This window comes from Alexandromys fortis, unplaced genomic scaffold (genome assembly GCF_014885135.2).
Source record: "Alexandromys fortis isolate MF-2015 unplaced genomic scaffold, M_Fortis_MF-2015_v1.1 scaffold_173, whole genome shotgun sequence".
NCBI lineage: Eukaryota > Metazoa > Chordata > Mammalia > Rodentia > Cricetidae > Alexandromys > Alexandromys fortis.
In genome coordinates, this window is record NW_026068051.1 from 1,729,979 (window position 1) to 1,748,792 (window position 18,814).

Here is an 18,814-nt window from a genome sequence, read left to right on the forward strand (position 1 = left end):
CCCCCCCCCCCCCCCCCCCCGCACCCCCGTGTTCTTCCCAGACCACCAGCTTCCCTGTGCCTATCCAAGGAAACTACAACAGCCCTTGGGACTTTTTTTCTTTATGCTCTGGCCACAGCAGGGACAGTTTCAGGGTTCACTTAGTCTGATTCCCATCTTTCAGGGGTCATTAATTGCTTGATACCCAATAATTTGCAAATCATTATATGATGTGGGAGTGTCATATATCAATCTGTTGATTTCATTGGCTGAGCAATAAAGAAACTGCTGGTCCTGATAGGTTAAAAGATAGGTGGGCGGAATAAACAGGATAGGATGCTGGGCGGAAGAGGAAGTGAGGTCAGACTCTGCTCTGCTCCCGGACAGACCAGACAGCTCTGTGCTCTGGAGCAGAGACACCATGATGGACGGAGGCTAGAATCTTCCCCGTAAGCGCACCTTGGGGTGCTTACACATATCATTAGAAATGGGCTAGTCCAGGTACGAGAATTAGCCTGTAAGGGCTAGAGGTCATGGGTCAAGCAGTTCTTAAATGAATACAGTTTGTGTGTTGTTATTTCGGGCATGAGCTAGCCAAGCAGCCGGGGTGTTGGGGACGCAGCCCCGCCGCTCATATTTCAACAATTATATCATACAATGATCCAGTTTTTTTTAATTTTTTTTATTTATTTTTTTTTCAGTTTTTTTTTTAACAAGGCAAAAATGCAAGCCCGACACCTGCACTTACTGGAGGTCTATATATTGTGTATGGAGCAATAAATGGTGAGAAAATGAGTACTAATAATGTCACTTTTAGAAAAACATGCAAGTTAGGAGGAGGAAATGTCACTACAAGCGAGACAAGGAAAATAGTCCAACACAAAAATAAATACATGACCTTAGCGCCAACACTATTACCTGCTACTCAAACGACCTCTAGTGCTATGTTTAACAAAAGGAAAAATAAACTAAATTGATTTTCCTGACTTTGGATTTACTTCTGAAGGATGCCATGGAGAGTCTTCTGCAGTGAAGAATGCTTAAGCAAAGTCCTGTCACATAGCACATGAGCTTCCTCTCACAGACAAACCCAACAGAAGCCAGGCCTCTGTGTGAAGGGCTGAGCACATATATATTATCTGTTCTCATTCTAAGTCTAAAAAAACTAGCACTCGGGAGGCAGAGGCAGGTGGATCTCGGTGAGTTTGAGGACAGCAGGATTGTTACACAGAGAAACCCTGTCTTGAAAATCCAAAATAAAGTAAAATATAAACAAAAAAAATAAAAAAAAACTAAGATTAAAATTGTGTCATGATGCTTCAAGTGAAATGCTTCAAAGTCTTTTAAAGTAAACTCACTAGCAAAAAAATTAATGTCAACATAGTTTACAATACTATTTGAACAAAAGTACTAGAATTACTGAAAACATTTATTTTTGGTGGTCCAGTGATAACATTCACTATGAAATGCATTCCACTTTAAGTGATGAATTACCAGGAAGAGCAATGGGGACCTCTCTACAGCCTTCTTAAGTTAAATGAATTTGAAATACTGGGTCAGAACTGGATCCTATCTAATTTTAGTGTGAAGGAGTGTGTTTTCCCATACATACACCTTCAGAAGTATGATTTTTATATCCATTTGTGAACAATAAGAAACAGGCAAAATGGCCAGAAGTCAGCTAAGGTTATTCTAGGTTGCTTAGCATCTGACAACACTTCCAGATGTGAGTGGAGCGAGTCTGAGTCCTTCCATAACCATATCATACTATAATTGCAATCTAAGGTATGGGTGGTTATATTCACAACGTCCATAAGCCTCTAGAAGTTAATGAACTGAGACCGACCTTGATCACTGACTCAGATCCTACAGCACAGGGTGGTACCTGCTCCCTCACCCACCTCTGCCAACCTTTGCTACAACAGTAATCAATTTGCTGTCTTGATCTCTCAAGCATAGCAGGCATTTTTTGATCTACCATTAGGCCTCAAACTTGTGGCCTAATTAAATTACTGAGGAAAAAACACTTTGGAATTCTAGACTTTGGCAGGAGGAAAAACTGAACATAAATATTTGAAAGAGTGAGAATATTAAGATCTAATCTCTGTACGTTCAAAGCTGCTGTTAAAAAGAAATTAACTTCCATTTGATCGCTTTCTAATAGAAAATGATACAAACTCATCTAGAAGCATGGTGGTTTGAGGCCAAATGCAAGAATGTGTGGGAAGGGAGAGACAGAGAGGGCTGCAGGAGAAGACTGGTGTGCAGGGAAGAGGCCAACAGATTGAAAGCCGGCGGCTGCAGAGGCACCCAAAGGACCTTCCGGGGGGGGGGGGGGCTACAGATGAGAAACTGGAAGGGCAGAATAAAGACTCAAGTCAGAGAAATGAAAAACAGACAACCCAGGGTGGGGGGCAACGTGGGGAGCATGAAAGGTCAAACCCAGCAAATGAAATAAGCTAAGGGTGTGTGAGCACTCATTTCGTCCCCAGGAAACGGGAAAGTCAACAAAGGAGGGAAATTCTTCCTTCATAAAAGGCAGGCAGCGTTACAGCACACCAACAAAGAAGAAGACCAACTAACCAAGAGTTAACGCAAGCATTCAAAAGTAGGCTTTGGCAGCAGGGTAAGGATGTGTGTATCTAAGACGGTGGGGGGGGGGGGTGAGCGGGAGTGCTGCCTGAGTGCCGAGGAGGAGAGGAGCAGAGCCGCTGACAGATGAGCCCAGCACCCAGCAATTCCTCCTGCCTGGGTGCCTGTGCTCAGGGTGTCCTGGGAGAAGGCTTTTCCCCCAGCCCCGGGCTCTGACTTCACCCCAAGTCTCGCTCCTCTTTGGAGTTTTCTTACATTTGCCATTTAGCACTCAACAAACACCTCATGTTTCACAAGATGAACATTTATTCACAGGATGGGAAGCGAGCAAGCATACGAGGCCCTGAGGCAAGCACCCTCTTACTTTGGGAGGGTAAACTTTGCAAATGCAATTAGTCCCATGGGCTCCTTTATGGTGTAAAATATGGCATGCGGAAAGCAAGGCCTTTGCTGTTGCTATTCTGCCAGAGGGAGCTGGAGAAGAGGCATTTTATTTTTGCAAAGAAGCAGCCATACTGGGCAGCACGTATCACTAGGCTTCATCAGGAAGCCATCCTAAGAATGATGCGGTGTAGGCTTCCACAGACCTCAGGCTGGACTCCCAGCCCGTTGGCACTGTGTGCCTGAGCTAGAGCTATTTCCCATCTCTAAGCCTCAGTTTACTCATCTGTCAAATGCACTGTCTGCCTTTTTGAGTTTCTTCGTGCAAATGTTCTGCGTGGCTGTGCCCAATAGTGGTGGGCACTAAATCTTGGTTTGTTAGGTGAATTTGTTTAATTTCTTTGGATCCCAAAGACTAACTTTTCTCCAGGAGAGATAATTCTAACTTAAGCACATTTGTTTCTAACAGGACATACTTTGCAACACACCAGGTACATGTAGAAACCAGCCTATGGAGCAATAAGACCCTAAGGATGAAAACATTACTGCATGCGTTTGCCAAGGTAGCCCCGTTCAGACACTACCTTAGAGAACCAGCCAGGGTCTCTAATGACCTTTGTATCCAAACACCCAGGGTGAGGGCTTTAGGTTCAGTTCTTCACAATGGACCATGAAACTACTCTAACCATGACTCCTTCCTTCCTTCCTTCCTTCCTTCCTTCCTTCCTTCCTTCCTTCCTTCCTTCCTTCCTTCCTTCCAAATAGGGTCTTATCATGTAGCTCTGGCTGGCCTGGAACTCCCTATGCAGACCAGGCTGGCCTTGAACTCACAAAGATCATCCTGGAATTGAAGGAGAATACCAGCACAGCAAGACTAACAGACTTTTTCATTAATAAAGACTTATCTCACATGTTACATGTGGATACTAATTCACAAGGACCAAGAAAATTATGGACCATCCTTAACACAAAAACCATACTGAGTATCATCTAACACCTCTTCAGGGATGTAGATGACACTTGGGCACCCCGATGTCTCAGACTACTGGGAAATCTTTTATTGAAGAAAAATTTTTATTGAATACTGTTTACCATGTCTGTTACAGTGATTCACTCACACAATGGAAACACTGAGTGTGGCAAAACCATTCTAGGCACTGCCATGTCTCTAGGTGCTCAACAAAATTTGCTTACGTAGGTAGAATGGTGTCTTGGGCCAGATGGTGGTGACGCACCATGAAACTACCAGCACTTGGGAGGCAGAGACAGGCGGGGATCTCTCTGAAGTGGAGGCTAGCCTGGTCTACAGAGCAAATTCCAAAATAGGCTCCAATGGTACAGAGAACCCCTATCTCAAAAAAGAAAATTAAATAAATAAATAAAGACAGGAAGAAAGGAAGGGAGGGAGGAGGGAGGGAGGAAGGAGAGTGGGAAGAAGGAAGGAAGCAAGGAAGGAAGGATGAGACTAAACTCAGGATGCACAACTCCTGAAGCCAGGCTCCTGTCTACACAATGTTTTAAAGAACAATCTTAATGTTCCTTAATTCTACCGATGTCCTAAATAACAAGGAAGGGGAGACATTATGAAGTGAAGAGCACCCTCTTCTCTGGCATCCCACCAAGAACAGCTTCTCTGCTTCCCCCCAGGGAGGCCCTAGGACACAAAGTCAGTTGCACAAGGAAACAGAGCCCTGGACTGGTTTACTTATTATTTGTCTTTCCAACACAAAAAGCTGAAAGCTGCAAAATGCTATCAGAAGTCTGCTAAAATAAATGCAGAGTCCAAAAAAGCCACTGAACCGCAACATAAGGTCTATTCCTGGGATGACCCTGGTCACCTGCAGCATGGGAAAAATCATAAACAGACCGTCACGACGTCTCGAGAGAAGACAGATTGCCTGTCTGTCTTTTCTGTCTTCTGAGAAGGTGAAAGCATCTCAGACCTTCATTTGTTGGGGTTAAGAAGAAATCTTCCTGGCAGTGCCATTTCTGAGCCGCCTCTCCTGAGAGGGTTTCTACCCTCTTGGAAGAATTTCCCATCCCAAAAGAAGTATACATGCCCCTGCACCAGGCATGGTTCAGTCACATGACCAGGAGGGTTTCTAACAGGACCTTCCAGTTTTACCTAAGCAGGGTGAAAATGGTACAGAAGCAAGATGTAAGTTTCATTTAGGATGGTTAATCTGTCTGCAGATAGACCCAACTCACACTCTATCAACTCACAGCTAGTCTATAAATGCAAAGAGCGCTGCATTAAGCTGGCTACTGAACTCAAATTTAGGGTTTCTTCGTAGTGAGGATAAATTCAGTTATGGCATCAAATGTGTGCCTTTACCCTTCTGGGAGAGGAGTGTAATTGAATTCTGCCTGTCACAGCACCACGCTGCTCATCTTTGTCGAGCCAGGGAAGACAGAACTGATGGTTCCCAGCACAAGTTGACTGGTTAAATATCAGCTGGGGAGGATGAGTTCAACCAGCCAGAGAGCAACTCAAGCACCGTGAAACTGGATTTGCAGGAGTGGTGGAGGTGGCTGGCCACCGACCTGCCACACCCTTGCCCTTGCTGACACCACCTCCTAGGTGGCCCTCCAAGCCATTACTACTACTGGGGACACCATCTACCTTCCCATTTAGAACTGCACATTTTGGAGCAAAATGAAAACTTAAAAAAAGTCATATCAAATGATGAAGCAACTGCTGTTTAAACCCATAGGCTTGCTCTGTGCTGCCGCCTCCGCCTTTTAAAGAATAAACTGGAAAATACTATGGTCTGTGGTAATGAAAGAAGGACAACTGTTTTAAATTAAATGCAACAAGTGGACCTTGTAACACGATCCAAAGACACCCCAGGACTTTTTCTAAACTTCAAATGCAACTATAACCTCTCTTGAAACAATATTTGATAAGAAATGTTTAACACTTTTCATATATTTCCTGTAATTATACATTTATAACAAACTGAGGATTGCCATGGCAGCCAGGCCCCAGTGTTTCCCATGGCTGAGGCTGCAGTGGCTGCAGACTATAGATCCCAAGTGAAACAGCATCCATCTGAATGTGGTCCTGAGTTTCCTGCCAGGCAACCGCCTGATCGAGACTTCTGATGTTAACTCTTCAGAAAGCATCTTGCTGCTCCCCAGAGCTGCAGCAACCAACTGTAGCTCTCTTAACTCTTCCCCCAGCAGACAGAGGGGAGGGGGAGGGCAGGGAGAGGAAGGTCACTTTATCAAAGTCAGTGGAAATACAAGGTATTAACTATGCTAAATGAAGAAATATGGGCACTTGGTTACTTTTGTGGGTCAGAAGTATTTTAATCTGTGGCTGCCAGTCAGCCACCTCTCTGACACCCCACCCTCCACTTAGATCAGCTGCAGGGAAGCAGCAAAGCTCAAAGAGTGAGAGAAGCTGACAGCGGGAAGGCCCTTGACCATAAGCCCCTTCAGGGTCACACTTTTAACCAGCGTGATCACAGTGTTATCTTAGAGAGTCAGTAGTAAGGCCCTTTTTAATGTCTGTATTTTGGATGCTTAGATGTCTGAAACACTGGTAAACCCTCAGCCCAAGGCAAATAAGAAAAAAAGGGCTCTAGTGAAGGAACACTAAAACCTTCGTGATGTTTAGAAATGAAAGCAAATGCTGCGCTGGGCCGCTCTCCGCCAACGCCAAGCCCATCTGTCACACAGGGGAGCTGACATCTAAGGGTTTCGAAGTGCCAGGCGGGCTGTTTGGGTACAGCAGCAGGGAGGAACACATGAGTGGCTGCCATGGTGCTGCAGCTGGCTTTTCCCAAAGCAGTGCTCACAGACACCACATTATACACAAGGAGCTCAAGGCAGGAGCTTCAACGGGACAGTCATGTCGTGAGGAGGTGGGGGCTTTTACAAGGTTACCTAAAATTTCTTTTACAAATATCTACTTAGAATATTTCTTATAATAGTTTTCTGATCATGGAAGAAGAAAATATGCTAAGATGCAAACAAAACAAAACAGATAATAAAAAGCAATTTCTCAGGGAATAGTCATTTTCCTACATTTAATTAAAACCTGATTCTACTGAGAAAGAGTTTGCATAAATGAAGCCATAGGTGTTTTAGTTTTAGTTTTTTTTTTAATTTTTAATTAAAGATAACAACCACATACTTCCTTTCACTTCTATTGCATAAAACTTCTCAATTGGGCGAATTTAAATCAAGGGCACTCATTTACAGAAGCTAACATACAAGTCAACAGAATTGATCTGTTCTGGATTGGGTTTGGAGACTTCTAAAGCAGCTTTTATTTTGAAACTAGGGATTATTCAGAACGAGGCACAAATGAACCACATTGGTCTGGAAGAGTTCAATGCTTTTCAGGTAAAAAGGGGCATGTTTTAGGGCCAAATAAAATGAGCAAAGCAGGAATGCCTGACTCGAGTGAGAACACGAAGGGCCTCCCTCGGAAACCTTTGAAAAGCGGCCGGGTAAACGGAAGGCTTTCCACGAGCATCAGAGAGTGCTGGAATCTGCACTCCACCCCAGCAAGCCAAGGGTATAAGAAAGCACAGGAATCGCTTTCTATTCTCCAGATTACTATCTTCCCATCAGACTGGACTCTAGTTTCTATAATTTTAACAATTCACTGGACAGGTGTTCATAATGTGTGGGTTTACTCACCACTGCCTTGAAAGTCAGAGAAAAGCACTTAGGCAGATGTCCCTGAAGTCACCCCGGAGACTGACTTCTCATTTCATGCATTATTTCTTATGCGCGCGCGCGTGTGTGTGTGTGTGTGTGTGTGTGTGTGTGTGTGTGTGTGTGTGCGTGTGTGTGTGTGTGTGAATTTTACTTATGTTGATGATTAATTTTTGCTCAGAGCAACTCCCACCCGTATAAGACATTTAAAAATAAACCAAACACAACCTCTTAGAGCTGACAGCAGGTATAGCCTCTCTGATATGAAGCCAGAGCAACATTTAATTTTGAAAATGAGTAGAGGCAAACATATTGATTTTCTGTTCCTATGTGTAATTCTTACTGAGTAATCAAAGGGTAAAGAAAAAAAAAAACTATTCCTAGCTGTAACACTACAGAAGACTTCAACACTGTTTTTAGGCTTTAAAGGGCAAAAATTATGAATAGATATTAATTCTTTGATTTGTACTTGAAATGGAAAGATTATGACAACATATTTTTGTTTAATTGTCTCAAGAAAACACACAGGCTGGTGTTATGAATTCCTCCTATGCTCACGAGATAAATACAGTTCTGACAATAAACTATAAAATAGCTAAGCTTAGAATTTGGTCATTTCCTGGCGTTTCTATTTTAGTTTGTGTTTTCTAAAAGCATAAGACCCTTGCTTTAAGCAGGCTGAGGCTGGCTCTGCCCTCTACACAGGATCCCCTTCTTAAAAAGCCTTCCTGCCTCATGCATCGTTTTCCCTCTTCAAACAAATGCCAGTGTCAGGTCGCTGCCTCTCTGTGCGACTTGAATTTCCTTGTGAAGACACAAGTGTTGAAATTTATTTGGAAGTCTGGTTGCAGATAACCTGATATTTGATATAATATTAATGTGATCTGCCTAATCTCAAGATGCACCTCCTAAATTCCCAACAACTTTATCAGTTCCACGAATTCAGGAAAACACTTTGGAAAGGGTAGCAGCCCTCCTAAGTCTAATTTGATTTAAAAATGACTCAGAGGTTTGGTTTAACTACATTATAGCGGTCGATGGTGGGCTAAATCCAAAAACAAACATCGACCACAGAAAGGCGTGCAGTACCCTATCACTCTCTGAGACCTGACTGAAACCCTTGGGCAGAACGTGGCACAAAGGTAAATGCACTAACACAATGAGACATTTGGGGGGTGGGGGGGTGGTGTGCTGCAAAGGATGGGCAATCACCTCCCAGATGTCTGTGAGACAAGGAAACAAATCTTCTCATAGATGTTAAAAAAAGAAGTAAGTCAAGAGTATAAGCAAAATATCCATGATTAAATAAAGTTTTAGGTGATTGAAAATGACTAGCATTTTACAATATTAATGCTAATGGAATATCATAGTCTCATTTGCATGTTTAACAGCTCCCATTAAAAAAGAAAAAAAGGAGCTGCATGCAGGAAGAAGTAAATGGAAAAGTCAAGTCACACACAGTAAGGAGTCAGTACAGGAGAGATATCAAATCAGTCAGAAACAGACAAGAGCAGTTTCTACTGCTGGGTCAGGAAATAAGGTAGTTAAGAGAAAAGTTGCAACCTAAAGAGAAAACACTTTTAGGAAATGGCAAAATTAAAACAGAAGTAGATATGTAAAATAGATGAATGAAGACAAGGTCTTCCTGCACCAAGGGAGTTGTTTAGGAGAAACAGTGTCCGTTTGTGGCCAGCGATAATACTTTCCATTCAATAGAGTTTGTAGCTTGCTGATTCATATGATTGCAGGCTGGCGCCCTGCTGGCGAGCCTCTCCACTGAAATTAAATCCACTCTCTTCAGTTATAAATTATAATGCTCTATAAACAACACTCCCATTGGGAATGGGGGATGGATGGAGGGAGGGACAGAGAGGGGAGGGGGAGAGGGAGAAAGAGAAGGAGAGAGACAAGTGAAAAGGGGGAGGGAGAGAAAGATTTGTTTTTTTTTTTCCCCCGGCACGGTCCACTCACTGTTTCATGTCCTGCTCTTCAGCAACGAACGAGGACAGCAGGTCCTCCCCACAGCACTCTTGCTCTAACTCAGGCACTGTTGGATGTGGCGCCCAGAAGGAACATGGGATAGTAACGACAGTCTAGAGGAAACCACTTAGAAGCCGAGGAGTATGCGAGAACAAGGGGGAGCAGGTTTCATATATGGATTTTTTTCAAATATATTATTGAATAGATCTTTAGAGTCTCCAGGGAGAGCCAAAATGAATTTAAAATAAAATCTTGAATTCTATTTAGAATTCACTCAGACCTCCACATTGGGCATCTTTTCATACCCAAATCAATCATAGACGGCCCCTCCCTACAAGATGCACCAGAAAAGCAAAGAAAGAGGAAAGCGGAGCTAGAAATAATCAATCCCAAACGGTCTCAGATGAGTCCAGAGCAAGGACAACGGTCAGTGATCCGATGGCCACAGCAGCCAGACCTGAACATGTTTGTTGTTCCGTTATGAATATCTACCTTAGAAGTCAATGCTAAATTTGTACATGCTATTACAGTTGGATGGATGCTGCAGAAACTGTTTCTTAAAGAAAGTGTTTTCAAATGGAGGATCCCACAAATAATTAAATACTCTCTGAAGTGACCGATCACGGATCTGTTTGTAAGGCACCAGGTCCTGGGACTAACCTATATCTACAGTCCAGATTTTTCAATGCACATGAGCCTATAAAACTTATATATGCCCCAATGAAGGGAAGAAACAACCCACTATCTGCCTCTTCTCACCCTCAGATCCCTCATCAATTACAAAAGACACAGTTTCAGAAAAACACAGCCAGCCCCTGCAATTTCTCCGCAAACGCTGAACCAGGACATAAAATAAGGTAAAATAAGCGGGAGGTGGGAGCTAGAGGGAGGCTGTGGGAGGGGCTTGGAAAGGAGAAGCTCAGAGACGCCACCACAGGTGGGAGGTCCAGGAAGGGGGCCTCCACGAGTCATGGCTTCCATTTCTCTACTTGCTGTCTGCAGACCAAACGCTGCTCTCTAAGTTTAACCCCAAAGAAACATGATAGAAGAGATGTCTCCCTTTTCCTGGGCCACAGAATGAAAAAGAAAACAAACAAACAAAAGCCAGGTGACTGTCGTTCCAGGTCTTGACAGGAAGTCATTTTACCAGGTTAGTTTCCGATCCCTGGTTAGAAGACTTTAAAATTAAAAACACTGACCCAAACTCTAATCAGAGAACTGGCCTTAGTAACAACTTCAGTTTTCTTTCTTCTTCTTTTTTTTCTACTTTGAACGCGTCTGGCCGACTGTCTCTAGCCCTGTTTTTGGCTGCGGGGCACACCAAGTCAATGATTTGCTGATAGGTGAGGCTCAGCAAACGCTTCTCCTCCTCTGAATGCCTGGTGAGCTTGTTGGGAAAAGTCATTTAAGTCACTTAAAACAACCCCATGAAAAGTAAAACTCGATTCTGAACTAAGAGTATAAGTTAGAGCTTAAAAATAAATTAAATAAAGGAAACATTAAAAGATAAATGGTGCAGGATGCTCTGTGGCTGAGGTAATCCGAGTGGAGGGGAAGAAGGAGGGTTAAGTTAATAAATGATTAAAAGGCCTTAACAAGGGCCTATCAGGTTGACCAGGAAAGCATTCCCCTCCCCGCGACTCCCCGAGACCACCTTTTTTACATTTGTTCTCAATGCAGATCAATATGGTTTTCATTTGCTGATTTCCATAATGCCGTATGTGATCTGCCAGCCTGACATAATGAAGCTGGAAAGAGCTGAAGCCATTTGAACGTTCTCGCTTGCACGACTGTCGCCAGCTCACCAAATGCCTGTTATCCGAGAGCCAGTATCTACCTCCTGCTTGTTGACGAATACCAGGGAGGTTTGCTTCAGGGTGTATGTGAAAAGCCAGCCCTGGGTGGCAAATCTCGGGTGAGATGCAAAGTCAACACCACCCTTTCTCGGTAGCCCCCCTCCCCCACTTCTTTAACCTGTGGCTTAAGCTTGGTTTAATGAGGAAAAACAGATTTAAGTGTGAACTATCCATTTCTGAATACGGATGCTATCTTGATCAAATAATAAATCAAATGGAAGCAAGAATACTTCACAGTGGCACCAAAGCCCAGGGGATATTTATTGCTCCAGGTCAAGAGACAGCACTGAGCTGAGCGGTGACGAAGCGGGCTCTGAGCACCTTTGCTAAACTTTAAGTCGAGACTGTTATTAATTTTTCATTCTTTGCTAAAGTTGAATACATGCTTTGGCATGGACACACGATCTCTCTCTCTCTCTCTCTCTCTCTCTCTCTCCCTCTCTCTCCAGGTAAACCTCCTATGCCATCATCATATAGTAATGTAGTGTATATATAGTAATATAGACAAGTAAAGACTTGTCTGTTTTTTAAGGTCCTATTAAAAATCTTCTGTATCAGTCAAGAAGTAGTGGCACACGCCTTTAATTCCAACACTCTGTGAGTTCGAGGCCAGCCTGGTCTACAGAGTGAGTTCTAGGACAGGCTCCAAAGCTACAGAGAAAATCTGCCTCGGAGAAAAAAAAAAAAAACTGAAAAAAAAATCCTCTGCATTGTTTATAGATCACTTTCTGAGGCTGGAAAGACAACGCAAAGGGCGTTCTTCTGAAATGGATTATTTTGTCTTTCCAAGCTAAAACCCAAAGCAAAAGAAACATTAATAAGCAGAAAACCCAGTGCACCACGTCAAAATGATGGCTCAACATCAACACTCCCAGGATGAAAGTGTATTTAGTGCCAGTGCCTGCACTTATGAAACAATTCACTTTTTAAAAATCCTGACCACGTTAAATAATGGATATTTCAGTAGTTTGCTTCAGTAATTTAAGAATAAGAAGATGGGCAGTGGTGGCATTTATTTTTAATCCCAGCACTTGAGACAAAGGGGCAGTCGGATCTTTTTGAGTTTGAGGCCAGCCTGAACTACAAAGCAAGTACTGGGACACCCATTCAGGGGGCAGGGAATAGAAAGCCAGGTAGGCACCCTGTCTCGGGTCTTCAAGGCCAACCTGGGCTACACAGTGACTCCTTCTCAAAGGCGGGGAAAAAAGACAACAGACGCGAATGAAAACCATGGTGGCAGCTTATTCTAGAACTCTGTAAATCAAATTGTAGACATGGGTTTAAAAAAAACCTCCCTGGGCTTTCCCAAAGATGAATGTATTGTGCTTCAGCCAGCACGCAAAGTTTTAAAATCAGTTAGCTTTCCAAATGCTAAATTCGTTCCGATCTCAGCTCACAACCTCTGCATTTTCTCTTCTCTTCTCCTCCCTTCCGTCTGAGCTTCCTTCCGCTTTCCAGCTAAGGTCAAATTGTCTCAGAACCAAACAAAAGACAGAAAGACTGCAAACGGGCTGTGTGACAAGTACGTGAGGAGACCAGGGTGGCCGGGAGGGGGCTCAGCTTCCTCTGAGGATGAAAGGGCTGCCCTTATCAACAGCGCAAAGGAGACTAGGGGGGCTTGGAAAGCTGGGGTTGCCCAGTTTTATTGCTGGTTGCTCATTTCCCTGGAAAATAGTAGCCAATTCTGCTCAAACTAGGAAAAGAACAGTTGACATCCCCACATCAGCCACAGTTTATTACGAAAGCTGAGGAGCTGATATAAAGTTGAACATGATGTTCAGGAGAATGAATCAAGCAAGGAAAAAAGAAAGGAAAGATAACAGAACAAAGACTGTAAGGGCCCAAGATGCCAGGGAGTCCGGCACTGGGGAGGCTGCGCTGGGGGGGAGGGGAGACACATGACTAGCCAGGGGCAGCAATGTCATTGCAAATGGGTGGGTGGGGGAGGAAGTGCACACGGAGGGTACGTGGTGGAGAGAATGCATCAGGGATCTTCTGGGGCTGCAGTTTTGATTATGGTAACCAGAGGTTACTCTTTTTAGAAGGAGCAAGCCGCCATCTCTAAATGTAGTAACCAAGAGCTGTTACTAACACTGGGGATTGGTGAAGCTGGCAAGATTGGAGGTGGGGCTATAGCATAGCTCAAGGACAGGGAGTCCCCTCCCGTTTCTGAGGCCAGAATAAAAGCAATGATTAAAATAGCATGAAGGACAGGCAAGATGGCTTAGCAGGTAAAAGGGCTTGTGGCCAAGTCTTACAACCTGATGACCTGACTTCAATCCCCAGAACCCACAGGGTGGAAGGAGAGAACCAATTTTTGCAAGCTGTTCTCTGATCTCCACACATGTGCTGAGACAAATAAGTAATAAATAAAAGTTAAAAGAAAAAAAGCTTTTCTTCTTTTTTTGTTTTTCTAGACAAGGATTTCTTCGTGTATCCTTGAGTGCCTTGGAACTCTCTCTGTAGATCAAATTGGCCACAAATTCACAGAGATCCATCTGCCTCTGCCTCTGAGTACTGGGATTAATTAATTAAAGGTATGTACCACCACCCTTAGCTTTTTTTAAAAAAAGAAAGAAAGAAAAGAAAAACAAGCTTAAACAAAGAAACCAGAGAAAAGTAGTCTTGCCTATCCTATGCTCTCGGAACAAAGAAAGGTAGTAGTGATGCCCCCAAGACTGGCGGGGCTGGAGCTGGGTTTACTTAGCAGAGAAGCCTTCTTCCCTTGATCAGAGAGGGGCTTCTACTGGGAGGCCATGGTGGCAGGAAGGAAAGGTCCCCTGTTTCAGAGACACAAGGTAAGTAAAAGATACACACCATGCCACAGAGCAAACACTGGCAGTTCTTTCAGGGCTGGGAAGCCACGAGCTCAAGGAAATTGTGCCCCAGTACAGAAATACAGAGCTATTTTATTTATTCTATGCAGCCTAAGTTAGCCTGGAACTTGTAATTTTCTTGCTTCAAACCCTTTAAAAAACTGAATTAGGAAAGATATTATCTGCTATGAAGCCCAGGTGGTATTACCAAGCAAGCAACAACAACAAAACCAGTTCAGCAGCAACTGTTTCCCTTAAGAAGAAAGGATTTGCTAATAGTTCAGGCTGGCCTGGGACTCGTGCCTGTGTTTCCACCTCCTGAGTACAGGTTTAAGCCCTTAGACATGTCCAGGAAGGTTGTTTAAAATGCTCAGTGTTAGCACAGGCTGGACTGAGTAGGTTTTTCTGCTGCACGTTCAGCTAGAGACAGGAGGTTCCCCAGGTCCTTGCTTTGTTGCTCAGGTGTGGGTTCTGCTGGACACAAAGCTCTTGCCAAACAGTCTAGATTCCCTATTCAGAAACAGAGGGTGTGATGTCCCACCTGTAGTGTTGTCTAGACTGGGCTCCACCTCCTGGGCTCAGGCCCTCCTCCTGCCCCGGCCTGCCAAGCAGCTGGAACTCTAGCCAGTGCTGCTGCACCTCCCTAACTCCTGAACTTGAGTTCTACCAAGTGCAGTGAAATCGCACTTAGGGCGAAGGAAGGCGTACCTTCTGGTGTCATAATTCCCTTGGAGAGTTTAGAAGTGTCATGTTGATAATTAGTTGTGTTCGCTGCTGGCTTGTAAAGCAATAAAACTGTTTTTGGTCTCTTTGTAAGTTAGTGTGCTTCTGTTTGAGCTCTCCTCCACGGAGAATTAACTGCTAATGTTTCTTTGAGGGTGAAGGAGCCAAGAGTGGTAAGCATGTGCTGCTGTGTGACAGTGACTCTAACCAAGACACCGCTGACCATGCCTGGGCTCTAATGCAAAGTACAGGCAATGTATGGAATCTACCTCCACCTGGAAATTGGAGGAGGAGGAGGAGGAAGAGGAGGAGGAGGAGGAGGAGGAGGAGGAGGAGGAGGAGGAGGAGGAGGAGGAGGAGGAGAAAAACAACAACAAGAAAGTCTCCATTTTGTGAGGCTGCAGGTATTTGCCTCAGTTTTGGAGGGAATCAGGATAATGTGGAAGGACCCGCAGAGCTGAGGAGGTCCCAGCTTCCTGCCTTCTTTCTGAAAGACAACTTCAGTCTTTATTGTCTTCATGAATATAAAACAGAGCACAGGGGAGGCCGAGGATGCAGTGTACCAGAATGTGCTCCCTCCCTCTCAGGAAGAACAGCGGAGGCTGAGGATGTGGTGCACCGGAAGAGTGCTCCCTCCCTCTCAGGCTGTGATCCTGCCAAGGCCAGGACAAGGCTAGCAGAGCTAAAAGGGATGGTCTGCCAGTCTCCTCACTGTCATCTAATGCCTGTACGCTGTCGTGGCGCATTCTTGTCAACATGCAGATAGCTGTGACACCTTCATCCCGGCTTTAGAACCCTCTACAGTCTGCCTTCTGTCGTAACTCCACCTTTACGGCACAGAGAACCTCTGACCTTGCTGTAGTATGTCTCTACTCCCCACATTTTGTACAGAAAGAATTTCTTGTCTTGAAGGGGAAAAAAAAGATCCTGTGGTCCAGACCATGAGCGCTACATGCACAGGTGCTGAACGGGGGGGGGGGGTCTGCAGAGGCCATAAGAAGGTGTGCACAAGTTAGAACTTGCCCTGTAAAACAGATGGACTCAGAGATCCGCCTGCCTCAGCCTCCCGAGCACGGGATTAAAGGGGTGCACCACCACCAGGCTACTCTTTAAAAAATGGCAGTGCAAGATTTAAACAGCAGGAGAAACTAGCAGCAACAGCAGGAACAGCAGCCTTTGTTGCCACTGTCATTTGATTGACACATTGGAAGTGCAGGGGAAAGCTGATGGTCGGGGAGTGACCCCACAGAGCACTCTAGCTCAAGGGCCATGTCTGAGATAGACTTCCCTTCCACCAGGCTCCCGGGGAACTCAACTACAAAAGGAGGTTTGCGCAACGGAGGAGAACCAAGACCGTGAGCTCACGAGGATTTATAGTCACGGTCACTGAGTGAGAAATGAAATCATGAGGTAAGAACCTTATTAGTAATGCTAAGGTCAAGAGCAGGTCAGGGTGGGTCACGACAGAGGAGGCCTGTCATGGGATCCCAGGCAGGCTCATGAGTCGGAGCCATTCTGAACTTGGCCTCAGTTTCCTTAACTCTAAGCATACTGACCACTAACCCTAATGATTATTAATTACACAAAGGGAAACCGAAGTCTAATAATCCACTAGAGAGCTGGGGTATGTCTGCTGGGGCGGGTACAAGACACACCGAGGACTTTCTCCATCTTTGGAGATGGCACTGGTGACCTAGAGCAAGTAGGACTCCTTCACGTCTCCGACGGCTCCCATTTCCAGTCCACTTGGGTGGTGGTTATTATTTTTAATGTATTCCTACTGCAGTAAGTCATAAATAAGCTTACCTATTCAAATGGCCACAATAAATGATGCGAAGTAGCACACTGGCCCATAAGCAGCATAGACCCAGAAGGCAACACTTAAAACATAAACTGCCAACAGTAACCTGATCGGGTTTCATAAATCAGAGCAGCAATGGCCCTAAAGAGTGGCAATGAGCGCGCCCGTAATTGCAGCCTCCTGTCTGGGAGCATACTGTAAAAATAGCCACGGTAAGCAATCCTCCTGGCCAATCAATAGACTCCTATTAACCTCCTGGCCAATTACAGGATGATTGCCTAAGCAAACAAAGAATTATTGGCTGTTTAGTTGGGACTTTATTCAGGTCCCTCTCTTCCCCTGTTTCTCATTCTGTTCCGCCTCTCCTCCCCACCCCCTTTCCTGTTAGAAAAAACATCTGCAAACACCTGATATTCATCTAAGTCCTTGCAGTTGTACAGTCTTGTTAAATTGTTACCACCTTTTCCACAAGCAGTTTTGGCAATTAACCTCGTGGCCAGAGACTTCAAAGAAAACAACTGTTGAGTTTAACCTCTCTGAGCTACCAGAGATTCTTTTATGATTTTTCCTGAGACACTTTCATCCACAGAGGAAAAATGCAGGCTGATAAAATGAATGTTTATTTTAATATTTGCTTAATTTATTAAGAAGACAAACGCCGCAAACGTTGGGCCATCGCAGGGTTCACCCGCTTCTCCTCGCCACCACAGAATGGGGCTTACTTTAATTTACATTCCCAAGGCATGTGTGTGCCTCTCTTTGCTCTTGCACAAATCCTACACTTGCTGGAATCCAAGGATTTGATACATTTGACCCTCTCCTGCCCTTGTTCACAAATCTCTCATGTGTTTCCCAAAACTGTTCAAAAGTTCAGGATGAAAAATGCATGTGAAATGAATGCTAAGAACCGAAGTTGCCATTAAAAATCTATTTTCATTTCACCCTTGCAGATACACTTTTTACCTTGAAAGCAGGGCTAAGCTCCCAACTCTCAGGAGAAAAAAAACCTACTTGCAATAAAGATCAAAATATACGACTAGGCAAGCAACACAGCTCTCCAGTAATCCTGCGGCCCAAGTGTGTCTACGCAAGTTATGCTGTGTAACCAGTCTGTGCAGCTGTGGACAACAGCAACCACGGGCCTGATCTGACCAGCTGAAGGCAGGCCTGTGGAAGTGTGCTAACTCCTTCAGGCCACAGAGTGCATTTAGAATTTTAATAAAAGTGATTAAATATTTAGTAGAGCCTGAGAACTACCGAAGCCTCCTCTCTCCCTGGCGAGGTGAACTTCTGGCAAATTGCCACTCCTTATGAAATCTGAAGAACCCTGCAAATGATTTAAAGTATTTGTGTCGCGTGTCTATGAGGACCATGGGGTTGAAGGAATAAATCTGAAACAAGTGACAGAGCTTTCGTTTGATATTTACAGTCGCCAATACCTTTCTGTTTATAATCAGTTCCACCAAAGCTATGCCTACCGCTTTCTGGAAAGAGGACACTCTATGGTCCAATACCATATGATCTGGCAATTTGGTTACGGGCTTCTCCTGGGCCAGACAACAGCTACAGCATGAGCATCAACTCAGCAAGCCTTCGTGAGCAGAGATGGAGGCACAGTAATCTGGAGGGAGTCAGAACAGTGTGGGTTCCTCCCCACGTTCCTTACTAATCTGTGAGTAGTCAAGCATAGTACTACTGATCCTGCAAGGAGGCCAGAAGAATAGATTGGAGTTGCATAAGTAACACAAAAACCACTGAATTTAGCCGGGCGGTGGTGGCCTTTAATCCCAGAAGAGACAGGTGGATCTCTGTGAGTTCAAGGCCAGCCTGGTCTACAAGAGCTAGTTCCAGGACAGGCTCCAAAAGCTACAGAGAAACCCTGTCTCAAAACACCAAAAAACAAAACAAAACAAAAAAAAATGAACTGTTCTAAAAATCAGGCAATATCCATAAAAATATAAATTTCCTGTCTCCCTTGGTTAAATGGGAGATCTGGCAAAAAAAAAAAAAAAAAA

At 44.3% G+C, this 18,814-nt stretch overlaps 1 protein-coding gene and 1 long non-coding RNA gene across 9 annotated transcripts in view; one reads left to right on the forward strand and one right to left on the reverse strand.

Moving 5' to 3' along the window:
* Positions 1-18,814, reverse strand: part of Bcas3 (BCAS3 microtubule associated cell migration factor) — a 480,559-nt gene that overhangs the window by 189,067 nt on the left and 272,678 nt on the right. The window lies entirely within an intron of this gene.
* LOC126487022 (uncharacterized) lies at positions 15,370-18,775 on the forward strand. The gene is made up of 3 exons (XR_007588255.1): positions 15,370-15,402; positions 16,297-16,408; positions 17,750-18,775. It is a non-coding gene; the product is annotated as an uncharacterized lncRNA (long non-coding RNA).